Source organism: Saccopteryx bilineata, chromosome 4 (genome assembly GCF_036850765.1).
Source record: "Saccopteryx bilineata isolate mSacBil1 chromosome 4, mSacBil1_pri_phased_curated, whole genome shotgun sequence".
NCBI lineage: Eukaryota > Metazoa > Chordata > Mammalia > Chiroptera > Emballonuridae > Saccopteryx > Saccopteryx bilineata.
The window spans coordinates 292106857-292129897 of record NC_089493.1 but is presented as its reverse complement, the minus strand read 5'-3'; the positions used below and the strand labels follow the sequence as shown (position 1 = coordinate 292129897).

General features: G+C 44.4%; 2 non-coding genes across 2 annotated transcripts; both read right to left on the bottom strand.

The window, feature by feature from the left end:
• Positions 1-4057: 4057 nt before the first annotated feature.
• Positions 4058-4133, bottom strand: TRNAG-GCC (transfer RNA glycine (anticodon GCC)). The gene has a single exon. It is a non-coding gene; the product is annotated as a tRNA-Gly (tRNA).
• An 18385-nt stretch (positions 4134-22518) lies between these two features.
• Positions 22519-22702, bottom strand: LOC136336801 (U2 spliceosomal RNA). Its single transcript, XR_010731604.1, has one exon. It is a non-coding gene; the product is annotated as a U2 spliceosomal RNA (small nuclear RNA).
• Positions 22703-23041: the final 339 nt, after the last annotated feature.

Here is a 23041-nt window from a genome sequence, read left to right as displayed (position 1 = left end):
CAGACTAGACAGTGAAACATTAGTTTGGAGATGACAGGGAGTTATTAAAAGTTTCTGAGCGGCGACTGGAATGATGCAGGCTCCACTTTCCAAAGAATGACCTAACGGGATACCTGGGAGGGCTGCAAGGACAGCAGTTCAGGCCAACAGAGAGGCCAGAGCAATTATTTGGTCGTAATGGGAGATACTGGCCAGGAGATGGCAGTGGAGATTGATGGAAGGAGGGACTACAGAGGAAGATGTCGCAGAACAGTAGGGATAACAAGCCTCTAAATCAGCCTCCATCTTGCTTTCTGTGAAGCCAGCCTTTCCCAGTCTCCCCCTACCTCCTGGCTGCTCCTGCTCAGTGTCCCTTACAGGCCTCTTCTCCTGGACCCCTCCATCAGTTGTAGGGGTTCTTCCAGATTCTGTGAACTGCCTGCTTCCATCCAAGAGGTTCTCAAGGGCAGAGGCGGATATCCTGACGTTAACAAAGCTTAAGCTTCAGGACCTCTCCCTAGTAGTCATTGCTGGAAGTATCTGCAGGTTATAGAACAGTAAGGTGACCAGTCATCCTCCTTTAGAGGGGACAGTCCTTTTGTAGGTTCCATCCTCCCTCGAAAAGTGTCCTCCGCCTGACCAGGCGGTGGCGCAGTGGATAGAGCATCGGACTGGGATGCAGAGGACCCAGGTTCGAGACCCCGAGGTCACCAGCTTGGTGTTGGCTCATCTGGTTTGAGCAAGAGCCCACCAGCTTGAACCCAATGTCACTGGCTCCAGCAAGGGGTTGCTCGGTCTGCTGGAGGCCCGCGGTCAAGGCACATATGAGATAGCAATCAATGAACAGCTAAGGTGTTGCAATGCGCAATGAAAAACTAATGATTGATGCTTCTCATCTCTCTCCGTTCCTGTCTGTCTGTCCCTGTCTATCCCTCTCTCTGACTCTCTCTCTGTCTCTGTAAAAAAAAAAAAAAAAAAAAGTGTCCTCCTACATGTCCTCCTCTTTGATATTGGAAGACTAATCTGTAAATGTCCGTATTCGATCGATGCAGAGTCGATCTATGGCGTGTGATGTGATGTATTTGTATTTGACATGACGATTCGTCAAGGATCGGTACAGTGCGGCGAGACGCGACACGATTATGAGACGCATGCGCTCCGCCCGGGAGACCCTGAGAGAGCGCGCAATATACCGAGAGCGCAAATAACTTTGTGTACTTCTTACTGAAACACGACACGGCACATACGACATTGTGGACTCACGATTATTTCTTTCTCAGTGAATATTCAATCAGAGACAGATAAGCACAATTCACGTAAAATTCAATATGAAGGATATTTCTTGTTCAGATATTTCCAATATATTGTTACAAGATGATACATCGACAAAAAATATTCATTCAATGGAAAAGTACTCATTTAGATAATACAGTGTGTCTGTAAAGTCATGGTGCACTTTTGACCCGTCACAGGAAAGCAACAAAAGACGATAGAAATGTGAAATCTGCACCAAATAAAAGGAGAACCCTCCCAGTTTCTGTGGGATGAGTGGCAGCATGTGCACATGCGCAGATGATGACGTAACACCGTGTATACAGCGGAGCAGCCCACGGCCATGCCAGTCGAGATGTGGACGGTACAGAGGAAAGTTCAGCGTGTCCTGTGGCTCGCTAAATTGGAATCCATGACCAAAGTGCCACGTGAATATCAGCGCGTTTATAACGAAGCGCCACCACATAGGAATAACATTACTCGGTGGGATAAGCAGTTGAGGGAAACCGGCAGTTTGGTGGAGAAACCCCGTTCTGGTAGGCCATCAGTCAGTGACGAGTCTGTAGAGGCTACACGGGATAGCTACCTAAGGAGCCCTAAAAAATCTGTGTGTGAGCCCACATCGAACTGCACTGAATAGGCATGAAACTGGGGGAGTTTTCCTTTTATTTGGTGCAGATTTCACGTTTCTATTGTCTTTTGTTGCTTTTCTGTGACCAGTCAAAAGTGCACCATGACTTTACAGACACACTGTATTATCTAAATGAGTACTTTTTCTTACAATGATTATTAAAAATTAATAGACATGTAAGCATAATTACAATATAAAATATTACAAATGTTTCGCCTGACCTGTGGTGGTGCAGTGGATAAAGCGTCGACCTGGAAATGCTGAGGTCGCCGGTTCAAAAAAACCCTGGGCTTGCCTGGTCAAGGCACATATGGGAGTTGATGCTTCCAGCTCCTCCCACCTTCTCTCTCTCTGTCTCTCCTCTGTCTCTCTCCTCTCTCTCTCTCTCTGTCTCTCCCTCTCCTCTCTAAAATGAATAAATTAAAAATAAATAAAGTTTCCTTAAAAAATATTACAAATGTTTTTATTATGTATATATCTTATAGTGTATTATTGTTGCAATGAATAAAATGTTTCTTTTATTTATAATATTGTTTTCTTCAATTTATTTTTGTCCTCCTTTTTCATTGTAAAAAGGTTGGTCACCTTAAGAACAGTCTAGATGGGACAGGGAAGCAAGGTTGCAGCCAGAGAACATTTCCATGTAAGCATTTCTGGTAATTTGCCTAATGAGATCTCAGAAGGAGAAGGCATTAACCCCAGTAATTTGTCATGATTTCATTGTGCAGTCAGTCTGTTGACATAAGAAATGTCCTGCCCTGGCTGGCTAGGTCAGTTGGTTGGAGCATTGTCCCGAGGCGAAAAGGTTGTGGGTTGAATCCCCAGTCAGGGTTCGTACAGGAATAGATTGCTCCTCCCTCTCTCTCCCTCTCCCCCCCCCCCCCATTCCTCACTCTTTAAAAAGAAAAGAGACATCCAAACCTGTAGAAAACCTTTATAAGAGTTTATCTGACCTGACCTGTGGTGGCGCAGTGGATAAAGCATCAACCTGGAACGCTGAGATCACCGGTTCAAAACCCTGGGCTTGCCTGGTCAAGGCACATATGGCAGTTGATGCTTCCTGCTCCTCCCCTTTCTCTCTCTCTCTCTCTCTCTCTCTCTCTCTTTGACACACACAAATGAATAAATAAAGTCTTTATAAAAAGGAGTTTATTTGAACCTAACTGGCATTGCTGGAAAGCAGGATCTCAAATGCTTCGGAGACTAAACTAACAGTTTGTCATTTCTTTCCTCCACTTGGAATTAAGCGAGAATGTGAGGAGGGTCAGTGGAGGTGGGATAAAGCAAGGCGCAGGACAGTTAACAGGGTTAAGTGCTCCCTTGAGGGCGGGTACGGTTTTGAGGGGTCTGGAAAAGAGGGTTGCCTTGGGCATTTCAGAATAACCCGGATGCACAACAACAATGGACAAGGCTTGCTGGAACCCTCTTCCTCCAGAAGGCACAGGCCTGGGGTGTGATCTGTCCAACTAGGAATGGATGATCAGGCCACCCTGTGAAGTGGCTTTGGGTTACTGAACTTCTTTTCACACACCCCTTTCCTGTCCACAATTCTAGTTACCACTTCTTAAGCCAAGGGCTCCCATGGTCTACCCAGCTTAGAACTTGAGTTCCTGTCTGTCCAAATCCTGGATTCCTTCTGCGGGCATCCCTGGCACCTTGGACTCATATGTCCCAAACGGAACTCATGATCTGGACCATAAAATCTGTGCGGAGGCAATGGCACCACCACCCACGTCGCTGCTCAAACTAGAAATACGGGCATCACCTTCTTTTTCCCTCATGCCCACGTCCAGCCGCCAAGTCTGGTCCATGACACCTTAAATATTTCCCCATTCTCTCCTTTTCTGTCCAGTCCCACACCGCATTCTCTGTGTGTGTGTGTGTGTGTGTTTTGTATTTTTCTGAAGCTGGAAACGGGGAGGCAGTCAGACAGACTCCCGCATGCACCTGACCGGGATCCACCGGCATGCCCACCAGGGGGCGATGCTCTGCCCATCGGGGCATCTCTCTGTTGCGACCAGAGCCACTCTAGCGCCTGAGGCAGAGGCCACAGAGCCATCCTCAGCGTTCGGGCCAACTTTGCTCCAATGGAGCCTTGGCTGTGGGAGGGGAAGAGAGAGACAGAGAGGAAGGAGAGGGGGAGGGGTGGAGAAGCAGATGGGCGCTTCTCCTGTGTGCCCTGGCTGGGAATCGAACCCGGGACTTCTGCACGGCAGGCCGACGCTCTACCACTGAGCCAACCGGCCAGGGCCCCACACCACATTCTTAGCCCTTGGTGACTTACTATCGTGACAATACCAAGAATCGTCGTGTTGGGTCTGCTGGGACTTTAGTCTCTCCCCTTCACTACCATTACCTCTAATGGCCTCCCTACCCATTCTTTGACTGGGACAAATATTGTTTTCTCGGTCTTACGTAAAGTGTTTGGCAAATGAAGCTTCAAGTTGAGTCAAGTCTTCCAGGTTCCTGCTCTCTTCTAGCTAGATAGCTGCTCCAAACCCTCCCAGCAAATAAAAATTCCAGAGCTCAGACCATCTGCACCAGCATCCTAAGGGGTCCCCTGTGGCCCGTCTCTCCCCCTCCCCAAAGCCCTAGTGCGTGTTCCATCCCAACGGGGATAAGCAGACAGCAAGCGTGAGAACGTGTGATACGATGTCAGGCACTGATGAGGGCCCGGTCCTCTCATCAGGGGTGGAGAGGGGCATGTGGACAGAGACGTCCATAGAAGGCTTCTCCATACAGCAGTCAGGGAAAACTTCTCTAACTGCAAGGTTAGAGTCCCTCTCCAGGTCCTTCCGTGGCTCGTGACGTGGTGGGCCCTGCCCTGCCGAGCTCTCTGGCCTCCTCGCTCCCAGCCCTTCCCGCCTCAGACACAGCGGCCTTCCCACCGCCTCTCCTTAGAGGCCCTTTGTCCCCTCTGGCCTTTCTCTCACGTGGCGGTCTCTTCCCTTTCCTGTCACAGGGCAGCATCACTATTTCCAGAGTCTTTCCCCGGCCCTCAGACTACATTATATCTCCTGTGCTTTTTTGCCTCTTAGCAATTTAACACTAGGAGTGATTACTGGAACTCCTGAAGGCTCATGGTAAGAGAGGGGCCACACCTGTCCTGCTCACCTCTGCGTGTGTGCCTGTACCCTGTACCCACTGTCTGGGGGAGTGTGCAGCACATACTCATACCAACCCAGAGGGTTGGTTGATGTCTGCATGCATGTGTGGTAGCAATTACCCACATGTGCTGATAAATTCACTGAAAAATTATAATTGGGACAAACACTGTGTTCCAAACTGTGTTTTCACATGAATTAATTCACTTAATTCACACAATAATCCTAGTAAATAGACTGTCATCCCCACTTGACAGAGGAGAGAGATGGATACGTACTTTTCCCAAGTGACACAACGAGAAAGCCACAGAGCAGGGACGTGAACCCAGCAGCGGACTCCCATGTGTGCGCTCAACGGCTCTGTGCGGACAACCTATCAAATCCACTTCCGCCAAGCGCCAGGCACCATTCTGGGCACCAGCGAGATCATATTGGAAAAACAAACAAGTAAAAAACTAAAAGTTCCAGTTTTTGTTAAGCTTACATTCCTGGTAGGGGAAGACAGAGAAGAAACAAGTAGAAATATAAAAGAACGATGAATAATGTGTTATGAAAAAAAATAAAGTCAGACTGGGGGGAGGGAGTGAGGGGCACGGGTGGTGCTATTCTAATTTTTAAAATTGATTTTGGAGAAAGGGAGACAAAAGGAGAGAGAGAGGAACATCGATTTATTTTTCCACTTATTTATGCATTCACTGGGTGATTCCTGCTTGTGCCCTGATCAGGGATCAAACTCACAACCTTGGCATATCAAGGTGATGCTGTAACCAACTGTACCTGGCCGGGGTTGGGTGGTGCTATTTTAGACAAGGTAGTCTGGCAAGGGAGTCCTCTCTGGGATGGCATCTGAACAGATGTGAATGCTTTGGGGGCGAAGCAGTCTACAGTAGAGGTATACAGGCCTGCCCTGTGGTGGCACAGTGGGTAAAAGCGTCGACCTGGAACACTGAGGTCACCAGTTTGAAACCCTGGGCTTGCCTGGTCAAGGCACCTATGGGAGTTGATGCTTCCTGCTTCTCCCTCCCTTCTCTCTCTTTCTCTCTCTCTCTCCTCTCTTTCTCTAAAAAAAAGAAAAAAAAAGGAATAAGTAAAATCTAAAAACTAAAAAATAAAGCAGAGGTAAATAAGTCTGACCTTGAGGCTGGCCCAGCTAATCCTGACAGGAAACCACCCGGAGGCCAGGAGGCTGCGGGGGGCGGGGAACAATAAGAGATGAGGTCTGAGGGGAGACCCAGTTCCGGCAGGGCTTTGACGGTCAAGCTAAGAAGTTTAGATGGAGGGTTCTGAGCAGAGAGAGACCAGTGTTGAGAATGACTAGAGGGGTGAGGTTAGAAGGTGATTGCTATAGTTTAGGTGAAAAGCGATAGAGACTGAAAACTTTAATTCGACAGGAATCTGGGGGTAGGGTTGCCATACTGAGCAAATATCTCTTCTAGGGGACCTCTGGGAGGAGCCTCTGGTCGCTGTAGGTCCCCGAAGGCTCAGAGAAGGTGGGGAGCTGCTGCAATCCGTCTCCCAGCGCTGGGAGGTCAGGGAACTTGTGAGAACACGGCCACGTGCGGAGCCTTCGCAGGGCAGACCCAGCCCACCTGAAGCTAACAAGCAATCCAGAATATCGCGACTCGGAAAGAAGGGGCCTAGAAGAACGACACCGAGTTCTCGGAAAGACATGGAAGACAGGCTCTCACGTGCTGCTAGGGAGTGTAGAGGTACACAATCTCTTTTATTTAGATTTTTAAAATACTCTTTCTTAAAAGAAATAGTTTTTAAATATATATATACATATATATAAAATACATATATATGTATATATGTATATATACACATATATATTTGCTTTGCACCTGACAACTGGTGGCACAGCGGCTAGAGTGTCGACCCAGAATGCTGAGGTCCCCCATTTGAAACCCTGAGGTCACTGGCTTGAGTACAGGCTCGCCAGCTTGAGCACAGGGTCACAGGCTTGAGTGTGGGGTCACAGACATGATACCAAGGTCACTGGCTTGAGCCCAACGTCACTGGCTTAAGCAAGGGGCCGTGGGCTCGGCTGGAGCCCCCCCCCCCGTCAAGGCACATATGAGAAGCAATCAATGAACAACTAAAGTGACGAGTTAATGTTTCTCATCTCTCTCCTGTCTCTCTCTCAAGGAAAAAAAATGCCCTGGCTGGATAGCTCAGTTGGTTAGAGCATTGACCAGAAGCACAGAGGTTGCAGGTTCGATTCGCCAGTCAGGGCATATACAGGAGCAGCTTGATGTTCCTGTCTGTCTGTCTGCCTGTCTCTCTCTCTCTTGCTGAAGTCAACAAATAAAAATTTAAAAGTGATATTCATCACAACGTTATCTATAGGAATGAAATAATTGGATGTGACATAAGTTTCAACAAAAGAAAAATGAATAAAGATATGAAGAGATAGGCGGAGACAAGGGAACGCGAACGACTGTTGAAGTGATGGCCACCCTCAGGAATAATCAGGGGAAGAAAGGTAAAAGTGCTGATACAACCGTACAAAGAGGACCCGCCATTCTCTGCGAAGCTGCATGCTATTTAACAATTTGCATTCCTACAATGTGCCTCAGAACCAGATCGTGGCCTCCAAAAGGAACTAAGACTGGTTGCAGGAAAGGCAGTCTGTGTTTACAGCTGAAAGAAACATGGTGAGCCTAGAACACCTTGTGTAGCCAGGAAGCCAGGACATTTTAAAAGCTTAACAAAGTCTTGTCGGGAAGACATAAGGACCATCCCAAAGGGTTCTTACTGGTCAACGCTAAGACCATTGAAACCTCAAAGGGGTTGAGGTCAATATTGGGCTTTGTCCATTAAATGATTCACAAAAGAGCAGACAACGTACTGGACTCTAAAAAAAGGTGATTGCATAAGATGTATCTTTTTTTTTTTTTTTTTATAGAGACAGGGAGAGTCAGAGAGAGGGATAGACAGGGACAGACAGACAGGGACGAAGAGAGATGAGAAGCATCAATCATCAGTTTTTCATTGCGACACCTTAGTTGTTCATTGATTGCTTTCTCATATGTGCGTTGACCACGGGCCTTCAGCAGACCGAGTAACCCCCTTGCTGGAGCCAGCGACCTTGGGTCCAAGCTGGTGAGCTTTTGCTCAAACCAGATGAGCCCATGCTCAAACTGGCGACCTCGGGGTCTTGAACCTGGGTCTTTCCGCATCCCAGTCTGACGCTCTAGCCACTGCACCACTGCCTGGTCAGGCAAGATGTATCTTATTTTGTTGTCTTATTTTTAATAAAAGAAGCAAAAAAAGAAAAACCAAAAGGTGTGTTTGTTAATTCTAGGAGAGTGGGAACACAGGTATTTGCAATACTTTCCTTATTTTTTAACCTTAAAATAATTTAAAATGTTTCTAGATTAGAGGTAACACAAATATTTGCTTAATAGTTACTCTTTTTTTCCCCTTCTTTTCCCAGTGAGAGGAGGGGAGATAGAGAGACAGACTCCCGCATGGGCCCCAACCACGATCCACCTAGCAACCGCCTTCTGGGACTGATGCTCTGCCCATCTGGGGCCATGCTTGCAATTGAGCTATTTTTAGAGCCTGAGGCAGAGGCTCCACAGAGCCATTCTCAGTGCCCAGAGCAGATGTGCTCAAACCAGTTGAGCCATGGTTGCAGGAGAGGAAGAGAGAGAGAGCAAGAGGAGGCGAAGGGATGGAGAAGCAGAAGGTTGCTTCTCCTGTGTCCCTGATCAGGAATCAAACCCAGGACATCCACTTGCCAGGCCAACTATCTACCACTGAGCCAACTGGCTAAGACTACAATTACTATTTTAAAAGTACATATATTTTTGCCTCACTAGGTGGTGGCACAGTGGATAGAGCAGGGGTCAGGAACCTATGGCTTGCGAGCCAGATGTGGCTCTTTTTATGGCTACATCTGGCTCGAAGACAAATCTTTAATTAAGAAAATAAAAACGTTAAAAATATAAAACATTCTCATGTATTACAATTCATTCATTTCCTACCACTCATGTTCATGGTTGCGGGTAGCTGGAGCCAATCACAGCTGTCCTCCGGGACAACACCAAATTTTTATTGGTTAATGCATAAGGTACACGGGTCGTTGTATGGCTCTCACGGAATTACATTTTAAAATATGTGGTGTTCATGGCTCTCTCAGTCAAAAAGGTTCCCGACCCCTGGGATAGAGCATTGGCCTGGGATGCAGAGGACCCAGGTTCAAAATCCCGAGATCACCAACGGCTTGAGCGCGGGCTCACTGGCTTGAGTGCAGGGTCACTGGCTTGCATGTGGGATCATAGACATGACCCCATGGTCGCTGGCTTGAGCCCAAGGTTGCTGGCTTGACAAGGGGTCACTTGCTCGGCTGTAGCTCCACCCACCCCATCAGGGCACATATGAGAAAGTAATCAATGAACAACAAAAATGCTGCAACAAAGAATTGATGCCTCTCATCTCTCTCCCTTCTTATCTGTCTGTCCCTCTCCCTGTCTCTGTCTCTCTTGAAAAAAAAAGTACATATATTTTGCCTGACCTATGTTGGTGTGGTGGATAAAGTGTTGACCTGGAATGCTGAGGTCACCAATGCAAAACTCCAGACTTGCTGGGTCACGGGACATATGAAAAGCAACTACTGTGAGTTGATGCTTCCTGCCTCCCCCACTTACTCTCCCCCTCTCTCCTCTCCCTAAAATTAAAAATAAAAAATAAAAGTACATACAGTCTGCCTGACTGGCGGTGGCGCAGTGGACAGAGCATCGGCCTGGGATGGGCCCCAGGTTTCAGACCCCAAGGTCACTGGCTTGAGCATGGGCTCATCCTGTTTGAGTGCAGGCTCACCAGCTTGAGTGTGGGGTTGCCAGCTTGAGCACTGGATCGTCAACATGATCCCTTGATTACCATGTTGAGCCCAAAGGTCATCAGTTTGAAGCCCAAGGTTGCTGGCTTGAGCAAAGGGTCACTGGCTTGGCTGGAGCCCCCCCCCCCCAACCAGCAAGGCACGTAGGAGAAAGCAGTCGGTGAACAACTAAGGTGCCACAACTATGAGTTGATGTTTCTTATCTCTCTCCCTTCTTCTCTATCTCTCTCAAAAAAATAAAATAAAATAAAAAGTACATATATTTTGTCCTGGCCAGATATCTCAGTTGGTTAGAATATCGTCCTGAAGTGTAAAGGTTGCTGGTTCAATCCCCAGTCAAGGCACATACAGGAAAAGATCGATGTTCCTGTCTCTCTCTCTCTTTCTCTCTAAAATGAATAAAATAAACATTTTAAAAAGTACATACATTTTAAACATTCTGATGTGTGTTAAATTTCATAATTTAAAACATTTTTAGCTGAGAACGAGCACCCGGCCAGGTGGTACGGTCGGCGGAGCATCACCTGCATACACTGAGGTTTCAGGGTCGGTCCCCACCGCCTGGTCAGGCTCGGGCGAGAATCAACCAGTGAATGTACAGAAACGAGCAACGAGTACGTGTTTCTCTCTTCCCCTTCCCCTTCCTCTTTCTCTAAAATCAGTAAAAAATTAAAAAATTTTAACTGAGCAAAAGAGCAAGGGATCACTTGATTAAATAACGTGGAGCTGTATAATGGCATAATGTGCAGTTATGAAAATGACGTGCCGTCATGGAGTATATTGAAAACAGCAGGGCACAGAGTAGTTACGATTCCAGTTATGAATTGAAAGGATGAATATGTTTGAGTAGGCAGGGAGAAAAATATGAAAGAGTGTTCACCAGTATGTTAACTGGAGTTATCTGTGGTTGGTAAGACCTAGGGATAATTTCAATTTTTTGTATGCTTGTTTGAATTAAAAAAAATTTTTTTGATCACATATATGTATCATTATTATAAAAGCAACATACTAGAAAAATACAGAACACCTCAATCCAATCTCACACATGTAATTTACTGAACTCTGAATAGAGGTTGCTATCTCCATAGACCTTTACACACACACACACACACACACACACACATTTCTTTTAACAAAAATGAGATAATATCGTATATATTGTCCTACAACTTGCATTTCTTATTCAGCAATAGCTATAGAAATACAGTATTTTCTTTATGAATCACACTGGTATAAGAAAAAAGTACAATTATTTCTGGTTCTGGAAATAAATGATGTTGTTGATACATATTATTGACATGATAAAATGTGAAAAAACTAATAACATGTATAATATAATTCCATTAAGAAATAAGTATATCTGACCCCTGACCAGTTCTCTCTGTTGGTGAGAGCATCTCCCGAAATGCCAAGGTGGCAGGTTCAATTCCCAATGGGGGCACATATGAGAAGCAAACAATGAATGCACAACTAAGCAGAACAACAAATGAATGGTTTTCTCTCTCTCTCTCTCTCTCTCTCCCATTTCTTCTCTCTGTCTCTCTAAAATCAATCAATAAATTAAAAAAATAAAATTAGAAAAATAAGTTATCTAAATAAGCAAGCAAAAAAGAAGACAAAAAGTTTAGAATATACCTCAAACTGTGAAATGTGATCATCTCACTGAGGATGAGAAGGCAAAACTGTGATCTTTATTTTCTTCCATACTTTTTCTGAACAACGTTTCTTTGCAGGGAGCATGCACTGCTTTATTTTAAAATTTTTTGAACTCTCCCCCCAGCTTTATTGGTGTATAATTGATGTGTAACATTGTGTTTTGAACTCCTAAAAATTTTTTTTTATAAAAACACTGTGTTTTCTCTTTGTAAAAAATAAAATTCAGTATTACAACCTGTAAACCAAAAATTATGTCCTTCCCTTTGCCTTCTCAATTCCACTCCCCAGAAATAACCAGTGTTAACCGTCAATTGCATTGCCTCAAAATTTTCCCATGATTATGTGTGTCTACAAATGATACTCTATATATAGACTGTATATATACATATAAAGTATATACACTCTATATATTGTTCTATTGTACATTAGGGGTCAGGAACCTTTTTGGCTGAGAGAGCCATGAACGCCACATATTTTAAAATGTAATTCCATGAGAGCCATACAATATGTTTAACACTAAATACAAGTAAATGTGTGCATTTTATGTAAGACCAACACTTTTAAAGTACAATAAGTCTCTGAATTCTTTTAATAACGTTGTTATGCTGTTGCTAACCAATGATGAATAAAGTACTTCTTACCATTAATGCGACTTCTGGTGCTGCATGGTTTTGCTGATGGCTTTGTAGTCTGGTTTATACGTGGTGAGGTTAAGCTTCATGCAGGCGTTGAGACTTCCATCCGTTAAACGTGATCATAGGTTGGTCTTAACGTTCTTTAGATGTGAGAAAGACTGCTCACATGCATACGTAGAGCCAAACATTGTCAGTACAGCAACACTCACACGCTGCAGTGTGTGGTATGTGACGGGAAGCGCGTTCCAAGTTTTGACAATCAGTTGGTCGGCAGGTTGAAGTATTTTTATTTCTCTCCACTTGTGTTTGTTTGCTTGCCAACTCTGCTTGCTGTCGTGCAAGTCTTTCCAAATCTTCATTCAGGGACTTGAACTTATTCACCCACATGTCTGAGGCCTTCAGGTCAGCAGCTTGTAGCTCAAAATCTCTGATGGAGACACTAAGGATGTAACTCAGGTCGGCGCTGTCCACTGCACACTCGTGTGGATGGGTGATGAACTTAAAAAGACGAGTGTGCTCACAGAATTCTCCAAAGCGCTTTGAATGACTGCAGGAGATTAGATGTGAAGCCCGCTAGCTGCTGGAGATCAAGATGTTGAGCAGGATCACTTGCTGTGCGTGCATCTCTAAACTCTCCCAGTTTTTCAAAGTGTAGTAAATGACCTGTTTCAATGTCGGGTGATGAAGAGTTCCAGCTTGTTTTCAAATGCAAACACTGCTTGTTGAAGGGATAAGACTGTATTTCCAACACCTTGCATTTTCACATTGAGCTGGTTCAGATGTTCAGTCATGTTTACGAGATAGTAGAACTTTAGGAACCACTCAGTGTTAGCTAACGCAGGATGCTCTATGGTTTTCATTTCAAGAAAAGTCAGGATTTCGATCAGACAAGCCGTGAAACAGCTGAGCACCTTCCCTCTTGACAACCAACGCACATTGCTGTGCAGAAGCAGACCAGGATAATTATTCCCAACTTCATCCAGCAGTATTTTAAACTGGTAATCATTTAAAGCTTGGGCAACAATAAAGTTGATCACCCGAATGACCAGTGACATCACCTCACCAAGCTGCTCACCACACATCTGAGCACAAAGCGCCTCCTGATGTAGGATGCAGTGAAATCTTAGGATGGGTCTCTTTTCATGTTCATGAAGAAGCGCTATGAATCCTCTGTTTTTCCCCACCATGCACAGAGCACCATCAGTACACACTGAAATAAGTTTATCCATCGGTAGATTTTTTTCTTTAGCGAACTCAGTGAAAGACTTGAATAAATCCTCCCCTCTTGTTGTCTCTTTCATGGGCAAAACAGCAAGACTTTCCTCACGTAGTGTGTCACCGACAGCATACCTTGCAATCACACTGAACTGGGATAAATGGCTTTCGTCTGTTGACTCATCCAAAGCTAGAGGAAAGAATGGTGCTGCATTTATGTCCTTCACTTGTGTTGCCTCAATTTGATTTGCCATCACGATGGTACAATGATGAACAGTTCTTGCCGACAGAGGCATGTCTTTTATTCGTTTGATTATCTTGTTTTTATCTGAAAAGTTGTCAAAAAGTTCATTGGCAACATCAAGCATGAATGTTTTGGCATACTCCCCATCTGTGAATGGCTTTCTGTTTCTCACAATTGCTAAAGCACCAGCAAAGCTAGCCGAATTCCAGTCACCTTGTTGGGTCCAAACAAGGAGTTGCTGCTGACTAGCTTGCACTCTGCACAGTAGCTCTTGACATGCTTTCTTCCTGCTGTCCCCCGCTGGATATTTCAATGCAAATGTAGTATGGCATGTGTCAAAGTGCCACTTTATATTTGACTGTTTCATTGATGCAATTTTATCATTGCATATTAGACACACTGCAGAACCTGCTCTCTCCACAAAGGCGAATTCCTCTGTCCATTCCTGATGAAAAGTATGATACTCCTCATCTTTTTTTCTTTTAGCCATCTTCTTTGTCAAAAGCGTTTCTGCAATTAGCTAGCTGACTACTTGATTAAAAGGAGGGAAGTTTACTTCCTGACCTTACAACGACCCGTGTACGTTATGCATTATCTAATAAAAATTTGGTGTTGTCCTGGAGGACAGCTGTGATTGGCTCCAGCCACCCGCAACCATGAACAGGAGTGGTAGGAAATGAATGGATTGTAATACATGAGAATGTTTTATATTTTTAATGTTATTATTTTTTTTATTAAAGATTTGTCTGCGAGCCAGATGCAGCCATCAAAAGAGCCACATCTGGCTCGCGAGCCATAGGTTCCCAACCCCTGGTCTACATCTTGCTTTTTTACATTTACTGTATGTGCAACATCTTTCCACGTCAACACATATAGATTTACCTTACTTTCATTTTTTTGAAAAATTTATAATTATTTAATTATTTTTTTATTGATTGATTTTACAGAGAGAGAGGAGAGGGTGTGCAGGAGAGCGAGAAATATCTCATAGTTGTTTCACTTTAGTTGTTCACTGACGTACCTTGACAGGGCAAAGCTAAGGTTCTGAACTGGCGACCTCAGTGTTCCAAGTCCATGCTTTTATCCAACGCACCACCACAGGCCAGGCTATCTGTTCGTTTATTTGTTTGTTTGTTTGTTTTGAGAGAGAGGGAGAGAAAGTGAGGGAGAGGCAGACAGGCAGACAGGAAGGGAGATGAGAAGCATCAACTCGTAGTGTGTCACTTTATTTGTTCATTGACTGTTTCTCATATTTGCCTTCACCGGGGATGTTTCAGCTGAGCCATGACCTTTGCTCGAGCCAGCGACCTTGGGCTTCAAGCCAGTGACCTCTGGGCTCATGTCAGCGACCACGGGATTGTGTTGATGATCTCATGCTCAAGCCAGTGACTCTGTGCTCACGCCAGATGAGCCCGTGCTTTGTCCACTGTGTCACCATCAGTCAGGGTCCCTTACTTTCAAGCGGCTGCTGAGTAGTCAATAGTGTGACCATGCCATGGAGTACAGCTAACTTTGCACCATGCTGTGATGAATATTTTGTACATTTAGATCTTGAGTTGGGAAAATAAATCTGTAAGGTAAATTCTGGAAGTGGAAGAGAATTGCTGGGTCAGAGAGCATGTGCATTTGCCCTGGCCGGGTAGCTCAGTTGGTTGGAGCGTCTCCCAACACGCCAAGGTTGCAGGTCCGTCTCCAGTCCCGGCACACGCAAGAATCAACCAGCGAATTCATGATAAGTGAAATAACAGATCAATGTTGCTCTCTTTCTCACTCTCATTCCCTCTTAAATCAATAGATTAAAAAAAAAAAGAGTGTGTGCATTTAAGATTTTCATAGATGTTACTAAAAAATTGCCTTCCAGGCCCCGGCCAGGTGGCTCAGTGGATAAAAATGTTGATCCCGCACAGCAGAGGTCACGGGTTCAATCCCCCTGGTCAGGACACATGGGAGAAGCTATCAGTGAGTACATAACTAAATGGAATGACAAGTGAAAGGAGTCACTGCCTCTCTCTCTCTCTCTCTCTCTCTCTCCTCTTTTCTCTTTTTCTCTCTCTCAAATCAATAAAAAATATTTTAAATTTTTATTGATTTTTTTTGGAGGGGGGAGAGAGAGAAAGAGAGAAAGAGAGAGAGAGAGAGGTAGGTGTGGGGGAAGAACAGGAAGCATCAACTTATAGCTGCCTCTCATGTGTGTCTTGACCAGGCAGGCCCAGGGTTTCGAATTGGCAACCTCAGCATTCCAGGCCAATGCTCCATCCACTGTGTTACCACAGGTCAGGTGGGAAAAAAAATGTTTTTAAATTGCTCTCCAAAGGGGCTGCACCAATTATAATGTCACCTACAAGGTATGAAGAGTGCCTGTTTGTCCCTCTTTCATCAATTAGCAAACTCTTCGTATATCTGCTGTAAAAAAATCAACTGTACTGAATAAACATTTTATTTTGATACAAAATATTATTGAAAAGATAGTCTACATATGCACAAGGTCAAACAAAATAAGACAAAAATTCCAAACAGTGCACAGAAGTATATAGTAAAAACCATGTCTCCCAACTCGGGGTGTCCCACCCACCCTGCTTCCACTTGCCCTGTGAAAGGCTGTTTTATAAATAGAGTTTTATAGGCATGGGTAAGGGATATTTCCTCCACTGGTGTTTTTTACACGAATAGTAGCATAGAATAGATGCTCATTTGTTTTTAGAACGGACCTCCAGTACTAAGAGCTGCATTAATTAAAATCCTTAATCTGTGGCATCTTGCTATTTTCTGTTCATGGTCTCCTTTTTATTTACTTGTAGTTTTATGTTTATATTTTTTTATATATTTACTTATTAATATTACAATTCCATTGACAATAATTCACATCCTTTATCCATTCAAGCTGCCTCCTTTCTTCCCAAACCAGGAAACTGCTATCTTCAACTCTGTTGGTTTTCTTGCCTTTGGTTCTGTAGTTTTACTCCCTGTCTGATGATTTTTAGTTGTTTCTGAATTTTAGAAAAAGGGTATAGTAATTTAGGTAGTGTTTGGGTTCTTGCTTTCTTTTTTTTACCCTCAATACTATATTGATAAAATCCACCCATTTTGTTAAGTGTGACTGTGGTTCATTCAAATTTCACTCTTGTGTAATATGTATTTCGTTATGTCGAGGTATCCCAGCGCACTTACCCATTCTCTTACTGGAGGGCATTCCAGCTCTTTCTGTCGGTTTGTCTGTTGTTCCATTTGTCCACTGCTGTTATGAATGCCCTGTCCATGTCTCCCGAGCACTTCCTCCCTCTCACTCGTCCTGCTGGCCGCCTCTCCCTGCCTCTCCCCCATGCGCTCCCCCTCCGGCCATCACCCTCTTCCTCTTTCCTCCCCCCTTATCCCTTCCCTCTCCTGCCCTCTCCTGTCCCTCCCTTTCCCTTTGCATTCCCTTCCACAAAATTCCCTTATATTTTCTCCTAAATGTTTTAAAGGTTTGCTTTTGATAATTAAGTCCTTATATATCTGGACATGATTTGTGTGTATGAAATGAGAAACCAAGATCTGATTTTATTTTTTCTCATATGGCTGATCATGTCCCCCCCACACACACACACACACAGCCCCATCGATGGGCTAGTCCCAACTTTGGTCCGCCATAGCACCTGTCATTTATCAAAATTTCATATATTCATGAATTGATCTTGGCGAATTCCTATCATTACCAACACCACCTTGTTTTGTTACTCTAACTTGTTAACAATTCTGGTAGAGCAAATCTCCTCTCTTCCTGTTCTTAGCCCTTTATTTCTCCCAATTTATTTATTTATTTATTTTTAATTTTTTTTTATTCATTTTTTTTTTTTAGAGAGGAGAGAGAAAGGGAGAGAGAGAGAGAGAGAGAGGAGAGAGAGACAGAGAGAGAAGGTGGGGAGGAGCTGGAAGCATCAACTCCCATATGTGCCTTGACCAGGCAAGCCCAGGGTTTCGAACCAGCGACCTCAGCATTTCCAGGTCGACGCTTTATCCACTGCGCCACCACAGGTCAGGCCCTCCCAATTTATTTTTTTAAGACTTTATTATTTTATAGGAGAGAGAGAGAGAGAGAGAGAGAGAGAGAGAGAGAGAAGGGGGGTGGAGCAGGAAGCATCAACTCCCATATGTGCCTTGACTGGGCAAGCCCAGGGTCTCAAACTGGCAACCTCAGCGTTTCCAGGCTGATGCTTTATCCACTGCACCACCACAAAGTCAGGCATTTCTGTGTGTGTGTGTGTGTGTGTGTGTGTGTGTGTGTCAGAGAGACAGAAAGAGAGAGAGAGGGACAGATAAAGACAAACAGGAAAGGAGAGAGAGATGAGAAACATCAATTCTTTATTGTGGCTCCTTAGTCTCCTTAGCTGTTCATTGAGTGCTTTCTCATATGTGCCTTGACAGGGGGCTACAGCAAAGCGAGTGACCCCTTGCTCAAGCCAGTGACCTTGAGTTTCAAGCCAGTGACCTTTGGGCTCAAGCCAGTGACTGTGGGGTCATGTCCATGATCCTACACTCAAGCCAGTGAGCCCGTGCTCAAGCTGGATGAGCCCACATTCAAGCCAGCGACCTCAGCGTTTTGAAACTGGGACCTCCGTGTCCCAGTCTGATGCTCCATCCACTGCGCCACGGCCTTGTCCAGCTCCTTATTATTATTACTTTTTAATTGGCTTGTTGAGTTGCATGAAAAACCCTGTCGGTAAGTTTTACTCGCATCGCATTGACTCTGACAGATTCATATGAAGAGAACTGTTGTCTTTACAATATTGAGTCATCCTTTATCTATGAACACAAGCTATCTCCACTTACTTATTAATAATAAATCTTGAAGATCTGCATATTGGGACCTACCTAACTTTTTTAAAAGCCATAGCGTCCCATTGCGTGAATGTAAAAACCTCTATTTTAGACACATGAGTTGTTTCCATTCTCTAGCTCTAGAAACAGTATCTTAGTGGCTACACAGGCAGCAGTAGATTTTATTTTTTAAAAATAATCTCTTGGACCTGGCCTGTGGCTCAGTAAATAGAGCATTGGCCAGATGTATGGATGTCTCAGGTTCAATTCCCAGTCAGGGTACACAGGAGTAGCAACCATCTGCTTCTCCTCTCAGGTGCTAAAAATAGCTGGGTACTTGAGCTTTGGCCCCAGATGGAGTTGCCGGGTGGATCCCAGTTGGAGCGCATGCAGGAGTCTGCTTCACTATCTCCCTTCCTCTCACCTAAAATGGATGAATGAATGAATGAATCTCTCTACTGCTTACTTAACTAGTTTGTTCTGCACCCAGCACAGTGGCCCTCGGGGTCCTCAGGCCTTATGCCTCAGCGTATTCCTCCCCCGTGTCTTCCCCTGTGATCACCAATGTTAGGGTCCGGGTCCCATAAGGAGTCTACAATTGCTTCTCCTGAAGTAGTGGTAGGGCAAGGTAGGGAGGTTTGGGGGGAAAATAAACAGATTTCCTTAGATATGGAAAACCTGCTTTGTTTCTAAGGCAGGGGTCAGGAACCTATGGCTCGTGAGCCAGATGTGGCTCTTTTGATGGCTGCATCTGGCTCACAGACAAATCTTTAATAAAAATAATAACGTTAAAAATATAAAACATTCTCATGTGTTCATGGCTGCGGGTGGCTGGAGCCAATCACAGCTGTCCTCTGGGACAACACCAAATTTTTATTGGATAATGTGTAACGTACACGGGTCGTTCATGGCTCTCTCAGCCAAAAAGGTTCCCGACCCCTGTTCTAAGGGGTGCCAAGCTCATCATGCACATGCTATCCAAGCCGCCCAGCAGGCCTGAGAGGTTAGTTAGCATTTTCCTTCTTGTTCCTCCTACTTCAGCGGGAGACACCGTGGGGCTCTAGTTCACACAGCATTCTAAGAGACCTCTGCTGGCTTCCACCCGGGGGTTGTCCCAGCTGGCTTCAGGACATGTTTATTGACCGGTAGAGCAGAGTGTGAGTATATTAACAAACACTTGTTAACTGATTTTTCTCCTGTCAAAATAACAAACTGGCTCATTGTTTTGTTAATGAAAAGTCAACACTGATTTGCATCACTGAGGGCCTACCCTCACCTTTCACTGTGGGGCCAGGGAGGGCAGAAACTGGGATTAGGGCCCGAGTGAAGCGACCAGGAAACCCTTCTGGAAAACCTGATTCTCGCTCATCTCTCCATGAAGGACGGGTCTGCCACCTGGTTCCGTATGTTATTACGGTAACTTCAGTGACCCCAATAGGTGCTATTTCCTGTACATCTACCATGTTCCAATCACTTTGGGAGGCCTTTTTTTTTTTTTTTCCAGGACCTTTTAATCCTCAAAGTCCTATGAAGTACAGGGCTTTGTCCCTTTTTAATTAATAGGTGTGATTAACTCTCAGGCTCACTTAGGTTACTAGCCTAAAATCACCAAGCAGTTAGCTAGCAAGTCAGGGATTCAGTTTGACCCTTAACCCCGCCCATCTTGAATTTTTTCACTAAATTTGGATGAGCCCTTCCACCTTTGTGCCTGGGTGTACTCGTGTATAAAATGGGGACTGTCCTACCCATTTTGCTTGCTTTGCTGTGTAACTGTGAGCATTATATTCCTATGAGTAATACTGGAGGCAGACTAATAGTTGTATTAATTCTAACCATTTTTAGAACACCAGTAATTCTCATACCAATTCCACTACATAGACTTTGTTATTATTAAGGTGACCAATCGTCCTCCTTTAGGGAGGTCAGTCCTTTTTTAAGTTCCGTCCTCCCTCGAAAAGTGTCCTCCTACATGTCCTCCTTTTTGATATTGGAAGATTAATCTGTCAATGTCCATATTCGATCAATGCAGAGTCGATCCATTGCGTGGGATGTGACGTATTTGTATCCAAATGAGCACTTTTTTCTTACAATTATTATTAAAAATTAATAGGCATGTAAGCATAATTACAATATAAAATATTACAAATGTTTTTATTATGCATTTATCATATTATAGTGTATTGTTGCAATGAATAAAATGCTTCTTTTATTTACGATATGGTTTTCTTCAATTTATTTTTGTCTTCCTTTTCATTGTAAAAAAGTTGGTCACCTTATTATTACGCCCATTTTGCAGATGAGGGGAGTAAGTTTCAGAAAACTGGTCACTCGCTCAAGGTTCACTGCCACCTCTGGATCTGAGGGGTCCTGGAGATAAGCTGGGAGTGGACGAAGGAAGACAAGGGGGACTTCCTCTGAGACCCAGAGCGGGGCCTCCCACCAACTCGGAGGAGCTGGGAGGAACTAGGGGCGTGGTGAAGGAATTTTTTCAGTCTTCTCCACCCTGCCCACCACCCACCGCAGAGCCTGACAAAGTGCCTGGCAGCGAGACAGCGCTCCACAGACACTCTCCACAGTCTTCTCCCCTCTCCGCCGGCAACAGCCGCACCGCCCCCGGCTGCTCCTCCGGCTCCCCGAGCTCTGCTCAGGGGCAGACTGCGGCTGCTGCTCCGTCTGCCTAAAGCACTCCTCTACCCAACTGCTTTGTTTTGGTATTTTTAATTTTTGTTGCAATAATTTTAAATTATGCTTTAATAAAAATTATACATATAAATATTTGTTTTTGAAAGTAGAGAGGGTAGAACCTATCTCCATTCCCAAGAAGTTCCTGTTAAGAAACCCTCAGAGCCTGACCTGTGGTGGCGCAGTGGCTAAAGCATCGACCTGGAATGCTGAGGTTGCCGGTTCAAGACCCTGGGCTTGCCTGGTCAAGGCACATATGGGAGTTGATGCTTCCTGCTCCTCCCCCACTCCTCTCTCTATCTCTCTCTCTCTGTCTCTCTTCTCTAAAATGAATAAATAAATAAAAATAATTAAAAAAAAAGAAACTCAGATATTTTTCTATATTCTATGTGCACGTACGTATGCTCTTCTGATACAAATGGTAGCCTACTATACACACAGAGCTCATCTTCATCTTTTAAAATTATTTTTATTTTTTATGATTTATTCATTTCAGAGAGGAAAGAGAGAGAGAGAGAGAGAGAGAGAGAGAGAGAGAAAGAGAGAAGGGGGGAGGAGCAGGAAGCATCAACTCCCATATGTTCCTTGACCGGGCAAGCCCAGGGTTTCGAACCGGCAACCTCAGCATTGCAGGTCGAGGCTTTATCCACTGCGCCACCACAGGTCAGGCTCATCTTAATCTTTTTTAACTTAACACGACATACAGAGAGCTTTCTGTCTTCCACATCTGCAGATGCAGACACACCTCATTCTTTTTAACTGTTCCACAGTGTTTATACACTGATGATTGATTGTACAAGTTTAGTTGAAAGATCCCTGTGGATAGATGCTTGGGTTTTTTCCTGTTTTTGTGCTATGACAAACAGTGTTTCTGGAAACATTCTTTATAATAATTACTATTATTATTTACTTATGATTTATAGTCCATAAATTTACCCCTTGAAAGAATGCAATTCAGGGCTTTTAAAGTGTACTCACAAACTTGTACAACTATTACCACTATTGAATTTTGGGATATTCTTTATAATTATTATTATTATTTACTTATGATTCATATACCATAAATTTACCCCTTTAAAATTCAGGCCTGATCAGGCAGTGGCGCCGTGCATAGAGCATCAGACTGGGACGCAGAGGACCAAGTTCAAATCCCTGAGGTCACCAGCTTGAGTGCACGCTAATCTGGTTTAAGCAAGGCTCACCAGCTTGAGCCCAAGGTCGCTGGCTTGAGCAAAGGGTCACTTGGTCTGCTGAAGGCCCACGGTCAAGGCACATATGAGAAAGGAATCAATGAACAACTAAGGTGCCGCAAAAAAGAATTGATGCTTCTCATTTCTCTCCTTTCCTGTCTGTCTGTCCCTATCTGTCCCTTTCTCTGACTCTGTCTCTCTCTCTCTCTCTCTCACACACACACACACACACACACACGAAAGAAAAAAAAGAAAAAGAATATAATTCAGGGATGTTAAAGTGTATTCACAAACTTGTACAACTTTTATCACTATCGAATTCTGGGAACATTCTTTTTTTCTCTCTCTCTGCTCCAAAAATTCACTTAATATATTGTCCTCAGATAAGAGGACATATCAGATATTAAACTGATAAGAAAGGTACTTGACCTTAGCCAGGAGGCTGGGAAGTGACTGGGAACATTCTTGAACACACAGTTTATGGCCTTGTATGACTGTCAGTAGGAGGCACTTCTCGAGGTGTGGTTGATAAGTTTTGGGGAGATGACTCTTGCCAATGAGAAAACAGGCGGGGCTTGGGATCTCCCACAAGCCCAAGCTCTGGGTCTAGAGGCTTGGAACCACCACATGACTCATACCACACTGAGCACATGCCCACGGCGATGACTGTGCAGTCCCTTAGAGAAGATTTAGGTCCATGGGGATTTTCACGTATTAGATTTACTTAAGCGGCCAGGACCCTAACTGTTCCAGTTAGAACATGCTAGTTATGGGGAGTGCCCCCCTAACCTGT